Source organism: Tursiops truncatus, chromosome 19 (assembly GCF_011762595.2).
Source record: "Tursiops truncatus isolate mTurTru1 chromosome 19, mTurTru1.mat.Y, whole genome shotgun sequence".
NCBI lineage: Eukaryota > Metazoa > Chordata > Mammalia > Artiodactyla > Delphinidae > Tursiops > Tursiops truncatus.
In genome coordinates, this window is record NC_047052.1 from 50,390,325 (window position 1) to 50,406,875 (window position 16,551).

General features: G+C 47.1%; 1 protein-coding gene and 1 long non-coding RNA gene across 11 annotated transcripts in view; one reads left to right on the forward strand and one right to left on the reverse strand.

The window, feature by feature from the left end:
• Positions 1 to 16,551, forward strand: part of BICRA (BRD4 interacting chromatin remodeling complex associated protein) — a 75,736-nt gene that overhangs the window by 30,934 nt on the left and 28,251 nt on the right. The window contains exon 1 of one of the 10 annotated variants that reach the window (XM_033845762.2): positions 50 to 3,403. The exons of the other annotated variants lie outside the window; for them this stretch is intronic. The gene's annotated coding sequence lies outside the window, so the exon portion shown is untranslated. Of the gene's footprint in view, positions 1 to 49; positions 3,404 to 16,551 lie in introns of those variants that run through there. 10 annotated transcript variants of the gene reach the window in all.
• LOC141277164 (uncharacterized) lies at positions 3,703 to 15,850 on the reverse strand. Its single transcript, XR_012328054.1, has 3 exons — positions 15,610 to 15,850; positions 6,264 to 7,859; positions 3,703 to 5,420 (listed from the first exon to the last, which is right to left on the reverse strand). It is a non-coding gene; the product is annotated as an uncharacterized lncRNA (long non-coding RNA).

Below are 16,551 nucleotides of genomic sequence, written 5' to 3' on the forward strand. Positions count from 1 at the left end.
TGGGTTCGGGAACTATTTATTGATTTTTGAATTGAATGAAGGAATGATTTCAGCAAAGCAGTAGGAGAAGCAAATGTGCAGGGAAGAGGGCTAGAAGGTCAGTCCCAGCCACACTCCAAAACCAGCCTCTCGTGCTTCTGCCCCCTAGAACAAGCAGGGTATCGGGAGGACCCAGCCACTTAACAACCGAAAGCCCGGCTTCCAGGCAGACCTACTTTGTGACCTGGGGCATGCTCAGGGGGGTGTTGCCTCAGTTTTCATTCTGTAAAATGGGAATAATCAAGTGCCTGGGTGTGGTTAGTACATGTTTGGTAGTTTTCTTTTCTTTTTAATTTTGAAATAGAGTGTTCATACAGAAGAGTAGAAAACGTGTCTTCCACCTAGCAGTGATCAACTAACACTCTCACACTTTTTTTTTAAACAGCTTTATTGAGCTTCAATTCACATATCATACCCATTCGCAGGGATGGGTAACCATCACCATTTCAATTTAAAACATTTTCATCACCCCCAAATAAACACTGTGCCCCTGAGCCATCACCCTCCCCCGCCACTCCCATCCATCCCAGGCCTGGCAGCCACTGATCTGCTTTCTGTCTCTGTGGATTTGTCTATTCTGGACATTTCATATAAACAGAGTCATATAATATGTGGTCTTTTGTGCCTGGCTTCTTTCACTTGGCATGATGGTTTCTCTGTTCATCCACGCTGTAGCATGTGTCAGTGCTTCCTTCCTTTTCGTGGCTGAGTAATATTCCATTGTATGGATTGACCACATTTTGTTTCTCCATCCATCAGTTAACGGGCATTTGGATTGCTTTTACCTTTTGGCCATTATGAATAATGCTGCCGTGAACATTTGTGTACACGTTTTTCAGTGCATACGTATTTTCATGTTTCCTGGGTAATGTAGCCAGGAGTGGAATTGCTGGGTCATAGCGTCACTCTGTTTAATCCTTCGAGGAGCTGCCAGACTGTTTCCCACGTGATCACACCATGTCACATTCTACCAGTAGCAGATGACGGAGACAGTTATTCTTTTGTATTCTTCTGCCTTCTCCCCCTTTGGGGGAACTTTCTGTTGAATTACAACATGGAGAAAAGAGCACACATCATAAATGTCCAGTTGCATGAATTTTTTTGCACATTGGACCCATGTAACTGGCTCCCAGATTTAAAAACAAAACACACAGAAAACCCCCAGAACATGACCCCCTCCCAAAAGATGCCCCAACCCTTTCTGGCCCCTCCATATGCCCCCCACCCCTCCAACCCCCCAGGGAACCACCGTCCTGATTCTAACTCCATAGTTAAAAGTGGGTGTGTACTTTACACATGAAACCATACAGTGGTGTTTTCTTTCACTCAACGTGATGTTTGTGAGATGATTCCATGTTGTATATACCAGTAGTTTGTTCCTTTTTCATTGCCGTGTAGTATTCCATTATGTGATAGACCGCAGCGTATTCATGCATTCTTCCATTGATGGGCATCTGGGTTGTTTCCAGTTCAAGGGTGCTGTGAACGTTCTAGAATGTTCTACATCTGCCCCATTATTCATAAGGGTGGAATTAGAGTAGCCCCAGGCTCTGTGTGATGCCAGGTAGAAATTATCTGTAGGCTCCCCTCCCTTCTTGACGGAGGTGTGCCCCCCATCGCATGTTCTAGAACCCTCCTGTCTGAGTGAGGGTTGAAAGCCATCATGGCAGTCCCTGCTGCTGGTGTTGGTTATGTAACTCTTGCTCTGTGGACTTGAGAGATGTTGTCTTCCACAGCGCCTGTGAACGAGCCGTCCACAATGTCAGTGGGGATGCGGGCGTTGTCTGGGGGTCCTGCCCCTGTGGAGGGTTCCTAACCAGCTTGACAGGGTTCATCAGGGTGGTGTCTGTACACATTCTGCACACTTGCTTGGAGTTTTTATTGTCTTCCATATTGGGGTGGCTCCTGGCACTTGGGGCAGGAGCCACTGGTGTAGACTGATTGGATTAATTTGCCTCCTGGGTTGGTGTGCAGGGTGGGGCGGGTGGTAAGTCCTGTGGAGCATCCCCCCACTGTCCTGGGAAGATGCGCCCACCTCCTCTCTCTCTCCGTGTCTGACTGTCTCTGAGACGTTCTCTTTGGCATCGGCCCCATCAGCACCTCTGCTCAGTTCTCCCTTCTCTGAGCAGCTTTCTGTGGTGAGGCCCAATTTCACCCCTCCCCCACCTGTGACCTTTCACCTCCTCTCCCATCTGCCCCTGACAGGTTCCCTCTGGGCCCCTGGGCCTTGCTCTCATCCCAGTGGCCGGTCCCCCATTGTGAGCCCTGCCCTGTGGGTCCCTGGTCAGCCTGTGATGTGTCCCCCCTGCCTACCACGCCCTCCCCCAAACCTGGTCACGCACCTACTCTGTTCAGAATCAGCTGTGACCACTGAGAATGGTGCCCCTCTGTCATTCAGTCCATGTTTACACAGAGGGAACACAACAGACCGAAACCTGGGCTCACCCGCTCCTCCTCGCAGAGTCAGGCAATAGATAAGATAAATCAGAGTCACGCGTGAGATAGTAATCAGAGCTTTGAAGTAAAGCAAAGCAGGAGAGGGAGGTGGAAGTGCTGGGTGAGGGGGTGGGGATCGTGACTGCCAGCAGAATCAGGTTGAGCCTCACTGATCTGGTGCAAAGGTCCTGAGGCAGGTGTGTGCCTGGGGCGTCGGAGGAATATGGTGCAGGCTGGCGTGGGTGGAGGGGAGTGAAGGAGGGAGAGAGGGTGAGAGGTGAGGACAGAGGTGGGATGGGGGCAGATGATCACAGTGAGAACTTGGACTTTGATTCTGAGTGAGGCAGGAGCCATGGGAGAGCTCCTAGCAGAGGAGGGACGTGAGCAGGCTTGCATTCTAACATGATCCCTTTGGTCACCATGTGGGGATGAGATTGTAGGAGAACCAGGGCAGAATCAGGGGGACAGAGGGGACAGAACCTGGTTGATGTTTGTCACAGCCAAAAACCAACATCACTATGAACCCAGCTCCAGAATTGATTCAGATTTCCTTAGTTTCCCCCTGATGTCCTTTTTCTGTTCCAGGACTCCACCTAGCACACCGCGTTATACGTTGCGTCGTCATGTCTCCTTAGACCTCTCTTGGCTGTGACAGTTTCTCAGACTTTCCTTACTTTTGATGGCCTCGACATTTTGGGGGACTACTGGCCAGGGATTTTGGAGAATGTGCCTCTCTCGGGATTTGTCTGATGTCTTTCTCGTGATTAGACAAGGGGTTAGGGGTTTGGCCGGAAGACCACAGAGATAAAGTGCCCTTCCCATCTTATCACATCATACTATCCACTTGACTTATGATGGCTGACACTGACCTTGATCGCCTGGCGGAGGCCACAATACTTCTGATTCTACACTCCTGGCAGTGAAAATGGTAAGCGTGTGCCTGACGCATATCTATTTACTTGCATCCATTCGTTTTAATCCTCACAACCCTCTGAGGTGGGCGCTACTTTTAATCCCATTTTATAGAGAAAGAAACCGTAGGGAAAGGGAGGCTGAAGTGACTCGCCTGAGGTCACACGTCAGTTAAGTGGCATTTGAGCCCAGAGGTCTGGTTCCAAAGTCCAGGCCTTAACCGTCACCTGTTTTTTATAAACTGTATACGTACATGACTCCATTTTGGCACATTATAAAAAAATACATAAAAATGTACATTAAAAACAGGTGAGGAAGATTTTAAAAAATCAAACATTTTAAATAGCATTATATTTATCAATAGTCATTACTAATGATAAAACCTAAAGTCTCTATTTTGAATGATGTTCTTGATAATTAAAGTTTCAGTCAACTTTTTGCCAGTTCTGCTGAAAACATCACTGATTTTACTTTTTTTTTTAATTTATTTTTGGCTGCGTTGGGTCTTCTTTGCTGCGCGGGCTTTCTCTAGTTGCGGCGAGCGGGGGCTACTCTTCCTTGCGGTGCGCGGGCTTCTCATTGCAGTGGCTTCTCTTGCTCCGGAGCACGGGCTCTAGGCACACGGGCTTCAGTAGTTGTGGCACGTGGGCTCAGTAGTTGCGGCTCGCAGGCTCTAGATCGCAGGCTCAGTAGTTGTGGCACACAGGCTTAGTTGCTCCGTGGCATGTGGGATCTTCCCAGACCAGGGCTCAAACCCGAGTCGCCTGCATTGGCAGGCAGATTCTTAACCACTGTGCCACCAGGGAAGTCCCTGATTTTACTTTTTAATGTGGCTTAAAAAGAGCTTGCAATAGGAACAGCTTACAATAGGAATGGGACCATCGTCTTTATTTTCTGCTTACATTAACTGTGTTTTCTTTTTTTGAGATAACATTCACATAGCATAAAAATTAACCATTTTGAGGGGGAAGGGATAAATTAGGAGTTTGGGCTTAACAGATACACACTACTATATATAAAAGAGATAAACAACAAGGACCTAGTGTGTAGCACAGGGAACTATACGCAATATTTTGTAATAACCTATAAGGGAAAAAGCAACTGAAAAATTATATATATATATATATATATATATATATGTATATCTGAATCACTTTGCTGTACACCTGAAACTAACACAACATTGTAAATCAACTATACTTCAATTTTAAAAAGTTAACCATTTTAAAGTGCACGGTTCAGTGGCTTTTAGTACGCTAATAACGTTACGCAACCATCACCTCTATCTAGTTTCCTGCCAACCCGCCTATCTAGGATAATTGCGTTGCCCAAAAGGAAACCCTGTACCCATTAAGCAGTTTCTCTTCGTTTCTCCTCCCCCAGCCCCTGGCAACCCCTAATTTGCTTTCTGTCTCTGGATTTGCCTTTTCTGGACATTTCTTAGAAATGGAATCATACGATATGTGACCTTTTGTGTCCGTAGATTATGATTTTTAATCTTTGGGTTTCTTTGTGAGTCCTTTCTTATGCCCTCTGTCTCTTTTTGTGAGGATAGTTTCATTAAAAGTTGATAACGTGATCTATAAGTCAAGTTACTTGAGAACGTATTGTCAAGCAAAGGGACATCACGGTCTCTGCTTTGGGGACCTTGTACCCTTCTGAGGCACCTTGCTGCCTGGACTGTCCATCACCTTCTGCCCAGCATCAATCCATCTATTGATTACCTGTCCAGCTGAATATGTTTTATCTCCGAGATTAGGGAATAACTAGAAATTGACATTTTACTAATGGAAACAAACAGAGAGCCCAGGATGAGTATGGACATCTGGTCTGAGGCCAGAGTGGCCAGTGGCCACATTGATGGGGAAGGGAGAGACTTGATAAACCAAGCTGGGGACCAAAAACTAGTCATTCATTTGGAAAGAGGTGAAATGGGATCCCTACCTTACACCGTATACCCCCAGATGGTTTAAGGATTCAAAGTCAGATGTAAACCGCCAATCTCAGTTTAGACTTTGGGGAAAGGCCAGGTTCTGAAACAAGACACACAAAGAGCCGCTGGGTGAGGAAGATTTGAAGGCCTTGCATATCTCAGCTATTTTTCTCTGTCTCTGAGGCTCTGAGCAGCAGCCCTCCCTGCATGGTCCTGGGCGGGAGGCCAACCCCTCTCCTAATAAGATAATTAGTAGCTTTGGGACCATCAGAATACCTTAGCGAGAAATGGCCTTAGCTGGGGCAGTTGCTTGATCAACCAACCAAGAGAGCTGGCGTAAGGGCGCGTGTGCACTTCACATCCTGCCTGGCCGCCCACTTTTAGCTGCTCTGCCCTGCTGTCCGGCTCAGATTCCAGCGGGCCCTTGACTCTGCTCTTTCCCCTACACCTCCTGGTCAGTCCGTGTGCAGACCCTGTTGCTTTGCCATCAAATCCAGACTCCAACCACTTTTCGCCTCTTCCCCTGCCACCATTGCCTCCTCTCTGGGCTCCCTGCTCCCATCCTCACCTCCTGCAATTTGTTCTCCACTCAGCAGCCGGAGGGATCCTGTGAAAACCCAAGTCAGGTCACGTCCCCGGACTCACCCAGAATAAAAGCCCGAGTCCTCACCACGGCCCACCAGGCCCTCTGTGGCTGACCCTCATCGTCTCCTCAACCCCACTTCACCTCCTTGCTGTCGCTCAAGCATCCCCAGCGTGTTTCTGCCACAGGACCTTTGCATCTGCTGTTCCTTCTTCCTAGACCACCCTTCCCTGGGTGTCTGAATCGCTCCTTCCCTTACCTCCTGCACGTCAGCTCAGACTCCCCTTTCTCTGTGAGGCCGCCCCAGCCACTTTCGCTAAAAATGCACCCGCGGTCCTCCCCGCCCCCTCCCCACAGCACCTTTCTCCCGCCTCCTTGCTTTCCTCCTCTCGGCACGCCTCCTTGCTTTCCTCCTCTCCGCACCATGTCTTTGTTCGTGGTCTGACTCCTGTCCTAGAACGTCACCAGGAGAGTAGGGATGTCTGTCGTCCTTGCCGCTGTCTCCCCAGCAGTGAGTGGGGCAGTGGAGAGTCCTGGGAAGGACGTGACCTCAAATCAAATGGATCTCTTTGGCCCGAGTGGGGAGCTGAGTTTAGAAGGGACCCGAGAGGAAGCCAGAGGCCGGTTGGCGACTCCCCTGCAGCCCTCCAGGGGTGAGCACAGATAGGGTTAGACGGACGATGCTGCTTGTAAGTAAGCCCTGGAGGAGGGTGGAGGGCATTTGTTAAGAAACAGGATGAAGTGTGGCATCTTGAAACCAGGACCACAAACCCATGGCTGGCTCAGGACCTGTCCACCCAACTCCCTGGCCCTCGTGGGGTAGACCTCAGGCTCCCACTTCTCAGGACTCCCCAGTGGTTCTGCCTCAAGCATCATGTGAGAGAAATCGGGCCATGATTAGGGAAGGCTCCTGACAAGTTCAGGAAGAAAAGAATTTCCGCCGGGGAAGGGTAGAGGGAAGGGAGGTCGTGCCAGCAGATGCCCAGTTTCGCAGCATTTTCCTGGACACTGGAAATGAGGCACTGGGGTGTCCTGGAAGGCAGTCCAAGGATTTGGTGTCCCGAAGTCTGGGTTCAAATCCCAGTGCTTCCTTTTACCACTGAATTAGCTTTTTAGTTTGTGTGCATGCGGCTGCAAGTAACAGTTTACGCTGATGAGTGATGGCGGAAACTGTCCTCTTATTTTTTTTTAACACATTTTTAAAAATGTACTTTTTGGGGAATTCCCTGGTGGTCCAGTGGTTAGGACTTGGAGCCTTCACTGCTGTGGCCCGTGTTCAATCCCTGGTCAGGGAACAAAGATCCCGCAAGCCTCGGGGCATGGCAAAAAAAAAAAAAAAAAAAAAAAAAAAACCAAATTAAAAAAAAACTTTTGCTTTTTGGAATGGTTAGGACATTGGCTGAAAAACCAAAAACTATTTTTGAAAAATTTGCAGTGGAGTGTCTCCATCCCATCTTTGTCCCATCTGCTGGGTCCCCCTCCTAGTTCATAAGTGGGTTTAGTGCTGTAGAGATCCTTCTGGAAGTTCTTTAGACCTAGAAAGGCATTTAGGATATATAGTCTTTTTTTTTTTTAAGTGGATGTATAGTTGATTTACTAGAATATATATTCTTGTATCTCCTCCCCACTGTCTTTAAGCGGATGGTGACGTTTTATACACACTGTTCTGCATTTTACTTTCCGCACAGAACAATAGTCGTGGAGAACTTTCTCTGTCAGTATATGGAGAACATCCTTGTTCCTTTTTTAAAAATAACGTCTTTGGGGCTTCCCTGGTGGCGTAGTGGTTGAGAGTCCGCCTGCCGATGCAGGGGACACGGGTTCGTGCCCTGGTCCAGGAGGATCCCACATGCCGCAGAGCGGCTGGGCCCGTGAGCCATGCATGACCGTTGAGCCTGCGCGTCCGGAGCCTGTGGTCCGCAACGGGAGAGGCCACAACAGTGAGAGGCCCGCGTACTGCAAAAAAATAAAAATAACGTCTTTATTAACATATAATTCACATACCATGAAATTCACCCATCTAAAGTATACAATTCAGCACTTTCTAGTATATTCACAGGTTATATATTCAAGATTATATAATGTGTAACCATCACCACTATCTAGTTTCAGAACATTTTTATCACCGCCCCCCCCCCAAAAAAAATTTTGTGCCCAAGAACAGCCACTTCAAATTCCTCCCTCTCCACAGCCTCTGGCAACCACTAATCTTTCTGTCTCTGTGGATTTGTCTATTCTGGACAGTTCATAAAATGGGATCATACAATATATGGTCCTTTGTGTCTGGCTTCTTCCACTCAGCATGATGCTTTCAAGGATCATCCGTGTTGTACTGTGGTGTATCAGTACCTCGTTCCTTTTGATGTCCGAGTAATATCCCACCATACCGAGAGACCACGTTTTGTGGATCCGTGCCTCCATTGGTGGACATCTGAGTTATTTCAGCCTTTTGGCTATTGTGAATAATGCCGCTGTGGACATTTGGGTACAAGTTTTTGTGTGAATGCATGTATTCATTTCTCTTGGGTATCTATGTAGGAGTGAAATTGCTGGGTCACGTGGTAACGGTGTTTAACTGTTTGGGGAGTTTCGCAGACTACTTTGCACTGAGGCCCCGCCATTCTCCACTCCCACCAGCGGTGTCTGAGGGTTCTGCTTTCTACACATCCTCACCAGCACTCATTATTGTCTGTCTTTTTGGTTGTAGCCATCCTAGTGGGTGAAGCAGTCTCCACTTGTGGTTTCGATTTGCATTTCCCTGGTGGCTAATGGTGTTGAGCATCTCTCCATGGGCTTGTTGGCCATTTGCATCCTTCATTCTTTTTTTACAGCTGCATAGTATTCCCATTTAGATGGACCCAGTTTAGTTAACCTGTTTTCCACTGATGACCCGTGGATTACTTCCAATATCTCGCTGGTAGACACACACCTTGCCCTAAAAACCTCCTGAATGTATAATTTTGGATATGTCAGGTTGTACCTGTAGGATCAGGCCCAAGAGTGAAACCTCCGGGTAAAGGGTAAATAAATGTGCTATAATCTTGACCGGTATTTCCCTGTACAGTTGATTCTCGTTCCCACATGCCATATTTGTGATTTCATCTACCTGCTAAAATTTCTTTGTAACCCCCAGCTCAGCACACCGGGTGCTTTCCCAGTCATCTACGGACATATGCAGAGCAGGTGAAAAATTTGAGTCGTCCTGCGTGCCTGTTCCCAGCTGCGATGGACCAGGGCGATCCTCTGTCTTCTTGTTTCAGCTCGTACACTGTAGCCAAGTGGCTTTTTCTTGGTCTGTTTAGTGCCGCGTTTTTCACATTTTGGGGCTTTTGGTTGCTGATTTCACTGTTTAAAATGCCCCCCAAACATTGTGCTGAAGTGTTGGCTAGTGTTCCTAAGCTCCAGAAGGCTGTGATGTGTCTCAGATGAGCTTCGTTCAGGTGTGAGTTACGGCGCCGTCGGTTATGGGTTCGCTGCAAATGAATCCGCCGTATATATTAAATCAGGTGTCTTTAAACAGAAACACACGTTAAAAACAAGGTTATGTATTGATCGGTTGATGAAAATGTTGGGACCAGAGGCTCATGAGAAGCTGTATTTCCCCCAGGAGCAATAGTTCCTTATTCTCTAATTCAGTGTTTGTGGCAACTTCGTAGAACATAACTGCCATGAATCACAAGAGTTGGTTGTGTAGGGGTTTTTTTTGTTTTTTTAAGCTGTGCCTCACCGGGATACAAATTAAGTATAATAAAAGGCACAAACCTTAAGTGCGCTGCTTGATGAATTTTGGCGAATATTACCTATGTAACCATCACCCAGATCTAGCTACAGACCATTTCCACCATCACAGACGATTTCCTCGTGGACCTTCCTAGTCAGTACTTAGCCCTCTCCCCCTCCTGCTGCCCCCTTAAAGCAATCACACCTCCGATTTTTTTCCCCATCAGTTTCACTAGAACTTTACTTCAAGGGGATCTCACAGTGAATGGTCTTCTGTGTCTGGCTTCCTTTCCTCAGCATGGTGGATTTGAGATTCATCCATGACCTCACCTGTATCAGTAGTTTATTCCCTTTCATTATTAAGCTGTGTTCAAGTGTGTGGATATAACATAGTTGGTTTCTCCATCTACCAGTCGATGGACACTGTGCTGTTTCCGATTTGGGGCTTTTGTGAATAATGCTGCCATGAAAATTTCTGTACAAATGTTTCTGTAGACATACTTTTCACATCCGTTAAATCAATACCTTGGAGTGGAATTTCTGGGTTGTAGAGTAGGTATATGTTTAACCTTAGTTAATTCAGGCTTTTAGTTCTCTTCTGGAACAAAACATCTAGTTGAAGGCCATGCCAGGGATATTTGGCAACTCAGTGTTGCCAGGACGCTGGGTCTGTCTCTGATCCACTGGGCCTTCCCCCTCAGGAGTGCAAAACGGCTGCTGTAGCACTGGCCATTGTCACCATGCTTCACATCATTCTCTCAAGCAGGAAAGAGTAGGACCAAATAATTCTTCCCAATGTAAGGCTCTGGCTTTTTTATCCAAATGTAAAAATCTTCCCGTGTCGACACTTGGCTGCAAAGGAGGCTGAGAAAGGAAGTTTCTGGCAAAGGGGCAAAAGGCCTATACTCACCGTGAGTCATCCTCTTAGGAGGGTACATTGCTGAATGGAACCAAATCCAAGTTCTGTTTAAAAGGATATCAGACTGAGACTGGATGTTGGACCCTCCTGAGCCTCGGAGAGGAGCCTGTGAGGCCACATTGTCAGGGGCCTGGACACTGGCTAGGAACTGGTGGCTTGTGTTCTGTGCAAGAGCAAGAGCCCCAGAAGGAAAACTAAAGAGACGAAAGCTTCTAGAGCAGTGGTCCTTGGACCAGCAGCATCAGCACCTGGGAACTTGTGAGAAATGCAAATTTTCAGCACCCCCCCCCCCACCGCCCCTGCCCCCAACCTGCTGATTCTGAAATCCATTCTTTTCATTCTTTATTTTAAAAGCCTTCCAGGTGATTCTGCCTGCCCACGTTTAGGAACAAGTGGTCTAAAGCATGTGTGGAATGTTGTAGGGACTTTTCTTTCCCCTTCACTTCTCTTAACTCCATTTTTTCCTGAACTTGAAGTGTTCTCTTTCGCTTGATGCCCTGGGCAGCTCTGTGTCCGGTCAGTGTAATCCCTGCTCTTGTTCCCTTCACCCCACCCCGTTACCTGTTTCACTCCTCAGAATCTCCCCCCTGTTTTTTATACACTCGTATTAAGAAAAAATTCAACAACCTTTTCAGATCCCTGATTTTCTCGGCAAGTCTGTGGCTTTACAGCTGCATTTAGGAGAGCGGTGAATGGCAAAAAGGGAAGAGAGAGAACATACCAAACATTTCTAGTGTGTGACTACCTGTGTAAACAAGGCTTTTAGGAGCTAGACACCAGTTGCTTTATGAGCAATCCAAGTTTTACAGGGCACGCTTTTATGTTGTTAAACTAATTCAGGGATTTTAGAACTCTAAAGGTCACTGAACATAAAGGTGGTGTCGATTTTAATTGCTCTCCAAATAGCTCTTTCTTTCTCTCTCCCCAAAAGTCTGGCTGGATGGATAGATGAAAAGAGAGATGGTGAGGCCTGGATCTGGGCAGGAATAGTGGTCATGGAGAGGAGGAGATAAAGTGGAGAGATTTGGGAGGTGGAATGGGTAAGACTTGAGTGAGGGACTTCCCTGGTGGCACAGTGGTTAAGAATCCACCTGCCGATGCAGGGAACATGGGTTCAATCCCTGGTCCGGGAAGATCCCACATGCTGCGGAGCAGCTAAACCCGTGCACCACAACTAATGAGCCTGCGCTCTACAGCCCGTGAGCCACAACTACTGAGCCCGCGTGCCACAACTACTGAAGCCCGTGCACCTAGAGCCCGTGCCCCGTAACAAGAGAAGCCACCTCAATGAGAAGCACGTGCACCACAACGAAGAATAGCCCCGTCGCTGCAACTAGAGAAAGCCTGCATGCAGCAATGAAGACCCAATGCAGCCAAAAATAAATGAATTAATTTAAAAAAAAAAAGAAAGAGTTGGGTGAGTCAGAGGTGTGAGGTCAAAGTTGGTACTTAGTCTCTAGAGAGGGCTGTATCAGCTAGCTGCTGCCACATAACAAATAACCCCCAACTTTAGAGGCTGTTCTGGTTACTGTTGCTGTTTAACAAATTACCCCAAAATGTAGCAGCTTAATGGAACAATTGTATTATGCTCACAGGTTTTATGGGCCAAGAATTTGACATGGAATTTGACATAGTGGGTCTCTGCTCCATGATGTCTGCGGTCTTGGCTGGGAAGACTCGCAGGCTGGGGGCTGAGGGCTTGTTCATATGCCATGAATGGCACCTGGGCTGGGATGACTTGAAGATAAGACCATCAACCAAAGCATCTACTCATGGTCTGTCCATGTGTCTAGCTTAGGCTTCCCCATAGCGTGGTGGCCTCAGAGCGGTCAGAATTCTATTAAGGTGGCTTAGGGCTTCCAGGGTAAATGTCCTGGTGGACATGGCAGAAACTGAATTGACTCTTATGACCTAGCTTCAGAAGTCACATAGTGGCACTTCTGTTGCACTGTCCTGGTTGAAGGAGGCACAAAGTTTCCTCAATTCAAGAGGACTGGCAAGATCGCACTTTGGTAGATCATGGGAGGTTGGAGACATTATTTCAGCCATCTTTGGAAAACACAATGCGCCACAGTGGATTAAAACAAAACGGTGATTCTAATGGTTGGAATTTGGCCTTGGGTACCTCTGGCTACTTCTGTCTTACCTGGGTGTGTACAGCTGTAGGTCAGCTAGGCGGCTCTGCTTCTAGGGCTTGGCTGGCTGTGAGCTGGGATGATAGAGGTGATGGGCATGTGTCTCTTGTCCTCCAAAAGGCTAGCCTGGACTTTGTCACATGGCAGCTGGGCAAAGAGTAGGCTCAGAAACGCACACCATCACTTCCACCACATTCTGTTGGCCAAGGCAAGTCAAAAGGCCAGCCCAAGTTCAAGGGTTGGATAATAAATAGGAGGAGCTCTAAACATGGGACTAGGGAGAAGAAGAGTTTTTGGCCCCAGTGGACTTTTTTTCAGATCCCCTTACCATCAGCCCTCTCTCATTTTGCTGGGCCTCTCTTCTCAATCAGCGGATTCACAGAGTACAGTCCTTGACCCACGGAAGGCTTTGAGAGTCCTTGTGATGGGCTGCAAAGATGTCTAGAAATGCCAACTCGTTTGTGTCAGGTTGTGTTTGACTGCAAATAATGGAAAACCTAACAGTGGCTTAAACTATAAGGATTAAGAAGTCTGGAGGCAGGCAACCCATGAGGAGTTGTTAAGAACCTAGGCTTTTTCTCTCCTCTCATCAGTTATCCTCCACAGGTAGGCTTATCAGCCTCAGATTTATTGCCTCATGATTGCAAAATAGCTGCCACAGCTCCAGTCTTCTCAACTGTATTCAAAGCTGGAAGCAAGAAGCAAAAGACTTTCTCCCTAGAGAAGCTCTGTCTTTATATTCTGGAAGAAAAACTTCCCCAAATTCTGTCTTCCCCATAAGATTCATTGAGCAGAACCCAGCTCTGTACACTTTGGCTTTTCCTTATTTGCAAAACTATGGCTAGCCTAGCTGCTAGGAAGCCTGGGAAAGTGAATGGCTGATAAACGGGATAGCAGTGCCCCGGCCTCGTCCAATTATTTTAAAGCTATTTTGGCCACAACCCACAGTAGGAAGTATGTACACACAGAGACACACATAATTGAAACCAGTATCACAAACTGGTCCTTTTGCTTACCCTGTGTGATGCTTTTTAGTATTTTCTATTCTATCCCATTCCATTTGACCCTATACTCTTTAACTAAAAAAAAAAAATTCCTTGTCGCAACCTGCTAATTTGATTTCACAACCCTCAAAGGCATGACCCATAGTTTGAAAAAGACTGACTGACTCAGAACAGCGTTTGTTTACATCTTGGAATTGGCAGGGGTTACCCCGAGCAGCACCAGGCTTCTGTGAGCAGGGCGAGGAGAGGTGGGGAAACGGTGTTTGGAAAAGCAACAGCTAGACTTTGCCACATCCTCTTCTCCACCTATCACTTCCCATCAGCAAATGGTAGAGTTCCGTCGACTTTCATTTTTATGACTTGCAAATAACCCGAGGGTTACTAGCATTAAATTAAATCTAAATTAAAATTAGCCTGTTTCTGGAGCTTCGCGGGGACTTTTAATTCTGTATCCTGCTCAGCAGCCTGGCTTCTGCACAACTCCTGATGACAACGCAAAACTCTAATGGCATTCCAAGTGCCGGAGGAATTCACACGATTTTCTGGAAGGACACTTTGTCATTGTTGCATCATGGCTGTTCTCTTGAGCTGGTTGTGGTTTCGCAAGCCCAGCTTTTCCTGCTTTTTATAGCCCAGTGGTGGAGAATGAGGTTCTTCAGAATCACAGGGTCTGAGTTCAAATTCTGGCCTCACAGTGTGGTTTGGGGCAAGTGTCCTGACCCCTGGGAGCCTCAGTTTCCTGCGCTGTGGGAAACGTTCCTCCTGCCTCCCCGGCGACTGGGAGGAATCAAGAGATGTGGGGTTAGCCCAGGGCCTGATACCAAGGAAGCCCTGGGGCAGGGTGGGCTCTTCCGAGATGTATCAGTCAGCTTCGGCTGAGTGATTTGCAGTAATGAGTGAGCCCTGAATCTCAGTGGCTGACAACAGCAAAGGCTCCTCTCTCGCTCATGTGTCCGAGCTTCGTGCATTGGCTGTGGCTCTGTCCACGTATCCATGTCATGCCAGGACTTGGGCAGAACCACGCGATGGCTTTTAAAGCTTCTGCTCTGAAGGAACGCAAGACGTCCACTCCCCTGTGCGTAATTTGGGGTTGCAGCTTCGCATGCTCATTGTGTGTCCCCCGCCTCCCCTGGTCACTTTTTCAAAAGCTTTTTGAGTATGTGTGTGTCGAGGAAGGAGAGGGACGTCTAATGTCACCCCTGGTTGAGAACCACTAGTCATGATCTTCCCCAAGGTCAAGGACTGGGTCTGCTTTTGTTCATTACGGTATCCTCAGCTCTCCCCCATGCTGGCCACAGAGCGGGAGATCAGTAAATGCCTTTCTCACCAGGCTGCTCTTCGAACGAATGATTGGGTTTGTTTAACCCCCTGTGCAAACTCATTTGTTCACCCCACAAATATTTAGTGACACCCTACCATGTGCCATGCTCTGTGCAGGCTCTGGGTGTCCCACAGGGAACAAAACAGACAAAAATCCCTGTCCTTGGGGGGGGTTGACATTTTGGTGGGGGAGACAGACAATAAAAACTCAGAGAGACGTATGATTTTTTGATGTTCAAGTATTTTCAAAGTAAAACATTTTCATTTTGGAAAACCACAAATGTGCAAAGTAGAATAGTAAAACATGGACCCCATCAACCAACTCTTTGCCAATTTTCAGTTTTCCGCCACTCTGACAGACCAGCGCTGTCCAAGAGAGCTTTCTGCCACCAAGGGAATGTTCTAGATCTGCGGCGTCCTGTGTGGTAGCCACCAGCCACGTGTGGCTGTCAAGCCCACGAAATGCCGCCACCGTGACCGTGAACTAAATGTTTAATTTCCTTTACACTTTTAAGGTAAATCTTTTTTATTTACAACTTTCATATTCCTCACTGTTCCCTTCTTTTCCCATTTGTTTATTGCAGTAAAATATATATAACAAAACTTACCATCTCAGCCATTTCGAAGTGTGCGATTCAGCGACATGAAGTGCGTTTGCATAGTTGTGCAACCTTCACCCCCATCCTTCTCCAGAACTTGTAGCATCTTGCAGAACTGAAAGTCTGCACCCGCTAAACAATAACTCCCGGTTTCTCCTCCCCTGCCCCCAGTCCCTGGCAACTGCCATTCTACTTCCTGTCTCTCCGTCATAAGTGGAATCAGATGGTATCTTTGTCTTTTTGTCACTGACTCACTTCACCTAGCTTAAGGTCATCCATGCCGTTGCCTGTATCAGAATTTCCTCCCTGAATGATACTCCATTGTAAATAGACACCACGTTTGGCTTCCCCGTTCATCTGTTGATGGACACTTGGGTTGTTTCTACCTTTTGGCTCTCGTGAATAGTGTTGCTGTGAACGTGGGTGTATACATATGTCTTCAAGACCCTGCTTTCAATTCTTTTGTGTATATATCCAGAAGTGGACTTGCTGGGTCATATGCTAATTCTATTTTTAATTTTTTGAGGAACCGCCAAAGTGTTTTTCACAGCAGCTGCAACATTTTACGTTCCCACTAACAGAGCACCAGGGTTCCAGTTTCTCCAGGTCCTCGGCAAGACTTGTTAATTTTTGGTTTTTTGATAGTAGCCATTCTAATGGGGGTGAGGCAGCATCTGTGGTTTTGATTGCATTTCCCTAATGATTGGTGGTGTTGATCATCTTTTCCTGTGCTTATGGCCATTTGTATATCTTCTTTGGACAAATAACTACTCAAGTCATCTGCCCTAATTTCATTTCATTAGCTTGAACTTAAATGCGCGTAGTCACACATGGCTAGTGGCTTCCGTTTTGGACAGCGTGGGTCAGTATGCCCCTGAACTCCCAGAACTGGATTATTTTGCAGTAAATCACAGACATTTTATCATTTCACCCCTACGTATTTTAGGATGT